Source organism: Callospermophilus lateralis, chromosome 11 (assembly GCF_048772815.1).
Source record: "Callospermophilus lateralis isolate mCalLat2 chromosome 11, mCalLat2.hap1, whole genome shotgun sequence".
Classification (NCBI taxonomy): Eukaryota; Metazoa; Chordata; class Mammalia; order Rodentia; family Sciuridae; genus Callospermophilus; species Callospermophilus lateralis.
The window spans coordinates 91908618-91912414 of record NC_135315.1 but is presented as its reverse complement, the minus strand read 5'-3'; the positions used below and the strand labels follow the sequence as shown (position 1 = coordinate 91912414).

Below are 3797 nucleotides of genomic sequence, written 5' to 3'. Positions count from 1 at the left end.
GAAGGGGGATTTGAGTTTTGAAATGTTAGGAAATACCCTTAACAGGTTTAGGACAAGATACTATAAGAACAAAATCCATAAGCTTTAGACAGAACCTAGCACTGCTCTTTACTCCTATATTTTCAATAACTAAAAGGTGGTGTCTTATACTGAAACCCAGTAATGATACAGGTATAGCCCTTTTTAAATGGTAGCATTGTGCTTAAACTGGGAAGTTCCCTGGGATACACTTCCTCATCCTCAGTGGAGATTACAACTATTAGTACCTTTTTATAGAAATATACAAAGGCACAGGGTGAAGCCAAAGGACACTGAGCACAGAACACCAGCCTTCCCAGGAGGTGCTTAGCTCTCCCTGCTTAGCCCGGCAGGTGTGTAGCATCAAGCCAGGCCGCACTGTTTTATTTATGTTACAATCAAGCAGGCCCAAAGCGAGCCCTGCTGATATATTGCAGTTTCACTTCTCAACTGAGCAGAATCTCATTCCGTGTTCATTTTAGTTGTGGAAAGAAGTTATTACTTAAAAGATTTTGAAACCTGAAAAGTAGATGTAGTTGGCTTTTCAGAAAGTACTTAATCATGACTTGAAGAACGAGGGCTCATAGGCTGCTTGAGCATCTTCTGTGGGTCACTGCAGATATCAAAGATGAGCTTTCAACCTGGCTGTGACCTCAGGAGTGGGAAAAGGGAGGGAAACCCGCCTTCTAAGACGTTTCTCCCTGGTCCTGGGTGTTGATCCCTGGGCCTCACATATGCAAAGCAAGCGCTCTACCATGAGAAACACACCAGCTCTTATTTTATTTTGAAACAGGATCTCCCTCCCCAAGTTACCCAGGCTGACCTGAAACCTGTCATCCTCCTACCTCAGCCTCCTGAGTACCTGCGATTACAGGCATATGCCACCATACCCAGCAAAATTGGCATTTTTTAAAACAATTTTAAGTACTCTTTGAAGTACTAAATACCTCTGACTTCAAAGTTTCCTGAAATGATTGACTAAATACATAAAAGACCTTCACGTAGCAATGAGCTGCTTTTTCCTTTGCTTCAGTTACTCAAAATCCACTTTTTGTGTAGCAATAAGGTCCGTCATTCAGCCTTTATGTCGGGCTTCCGGTAGCGAAGTACTGTAGCTGTTACCCATATGTTTAAAGCCAGCATGATCACAAAACGAATAAGAATTGTAAAATCATTGGTGGTCATTAAAGTTGTTATTATTCTTGTTGCACAGGTGTACGCAGTGAGGCCCCAGGTCAGCGCGCTCACAGCCCCCGAGTCTTGCACTTTCCACAGATACTGGAGCTGGGCGAACTTACTGGCCGCGCTGATGAACGTACATAAGTTCATGGCCAGGTCAATGATCCACTTCTGCAGGCTGAGGATGAACCAAGAAGACACAAATAAAGCCATGTAGGGCGCCGCCTGTTTCATGTTTCCGTTAAAATAAAAGACACAGAGCAGGAGGGCGACATCTTGGGCGATGAGAATGGGGTACTCCAGGTAGGTGAGCAGCGGGTTCCCGTAGTAACACTGGTAGCGCAGGAAGACCAGGAACCCGGCCAGCTCCAGAAGTAAACTCGGGAGGCTGATGCCCCGCGCGCTGCGCGCCGCCAGCTGCGCGTAGATCTGCGGCAGCTTGACCCCGGCGCACACGCCCAGGGTGCTCCAGTTGCAGAACCACAGCAGCGCATCCTCCATGGCGCCGGCGGGATCGCAGCTGGAAAGCCGGGGCTCAACCCTCTGCAGCCAGCGGCGCACCCTCCTTCCGCCTTCCTGTCCGCCCGCCCCCGCCCAGCTCTACAAACACCATTGAATAGCCTAATCAAGATGGAAGGGAGAATGAAGAAATATACAGCGTTTGAAAACCTACTTTGAATGGATCGTTTTCTAGGAAAATACAAATTACCAAATTTTATGTAAGAAGAGATAGTTAAATAAGTAGAATAATAGTCATGAAAAACACCAAAAATATTATTAGGAAGCCACACCTCCAAGCATTTCAGGTCAGATATCACATTAACTATTTTTTTTAATCTTCAAGAAAAAAAATGTAGACATATTTAAATTTTTTCATCATAGGGAAAGAAACCTGCTAACATAATAAAAACCAATATAGCATTGTTATCAAAGCTTTTTCAAAGAAAGAATAAAAAAATTGCAGATAAATCCTCTTTATGAGCATCTATGAAAAAGTTTTACATAAGATAATATCAAATAGGATTCAGCAGAATATTAATACACATCACACTCAGGTTGGGTTGCAAATCTTATTATTAGGAAATATGTTAATATAATTCATCATAATAAATGAAAAAGGAGCAAAAATAACACCAGGAAGGTGTTTTAAAAATCCAGCATCTTGCCAGACATGGTGGCACAGGCTTTTAATCCTAACAACTCAGGAGGCTAAGCCTGGAGGATCTCAAATTCCAGGTCAGCCTGGGCAACTTAGTGAGACCCTTCCTCAAAATAAAAGACTAGGAATGTAGTTTATTTGTAGAGCACCCTTGGGTTCAATCCCCAGTACCCCCTCACCCCGCCCATCAATATCTACTTCCAAATACATACATGGTAAACAAAATTCTTTGTGATCTATATAGTAGATAATCTCTTGATGTTATAAGCACATCTCTTACTTTAGAAGGCTGCCTCACAGTTAATGGCGAAACTCAAAGTCATCTTGTTAGATCTGTGAATAAACAAGGGTGCCTATTATCATCACAATTATTCAACATTGTTCTAAAAAAGATCAGCCAACGCATTTAGGAAGAGAAAGAAGCATGTGTACATATATTGGTAGAGGAAAGCGGAATTTTCCATAGATATGATCCTACACTTAGAAAACCTAAGAAAATTAACTGAGAATATTAGAAATGATAACTCTGTGAAATACTTGGAAATAAGAATCAATCAGGGTGAGACCCAATATTTATCCCATGTGCTAAAATAGACAACTGGGAAATATAATGAAATAAAAATTCCAAATGATAACTTCAAGAGTATACAAATCCTAAAGTAAAATCAACAAGAAATAGGTAAAATTCATCAGAGTTTAATTAATAGATAACTGCTGAGTGATCTAGTTAAAGACAACATAAGTGGAACAGCGTATCTTGTTTTTGGATTTAAAGATTGCTTTGTATAAAAATATCAAATTTCTCCTAAAAGTAAACAATGACAGTAATAAAATTATAATAATTCCAATTATAATACCCAAATCACTTTTGAACTTTTTTCTAAAAATAAGAGCTAACACATAAAACTGAGCACATAATATGTTCTATAAATTATTTGTCAATACAGATGTCTAATCTGGAAAAAAATGTATGCTATTTTTCTTCTCTCCATATCCACAGATGCAAAATTTAATTACTAATTTCTAAATGAAACAATTCACTCAAATATTTTTGAGACGTAAATATTAGTAAACATTACTAAACACTAACATCAAAGTGTAGAGGGCTTATAGGATGAGCAAGTAGCCTTTTCTGTCCTTTACATTTGCATGCTCAAAAAAAAAAAGAAAAATTAGAATAAAAAGCCTCTTGGGATCAAGATTTGCTTTTTTTTTTTTTTTTGAGAGAGAGAGAGAACTTTTTAATATTTATTTTTTATTTTTCTGCAGACACAACTTCTTTGTTTGTATGTGGTGCTAAGGATTGAACCCGGGCCACACGCATGCCAGGCAAGTGCGCTATTGCTTGAGCCACATCCCCAGCCCCAAGATTTGCTTTCTTGAGAGGACAGTTTAAGAGCAAAACCCAAAACTTCAGTGGTACATATACACAATGGAATAC

The 3797-nt window shown here is 39.5% G+C and overlaps 1 pseudogene; it reads right to left on the bottom strand.

The window, feature by feature from the left end:
• Window positions 1–297: 297 nt before the first annotated feature.
• Window positions 298–1724, bottom strand: LOC143410043 (solute carrier family 66 member 3 pseudogene; annotated as a pseudogene).
• Between the last annotated feature and the right edge of the window lie 2073 nt (window positions 1725–3797).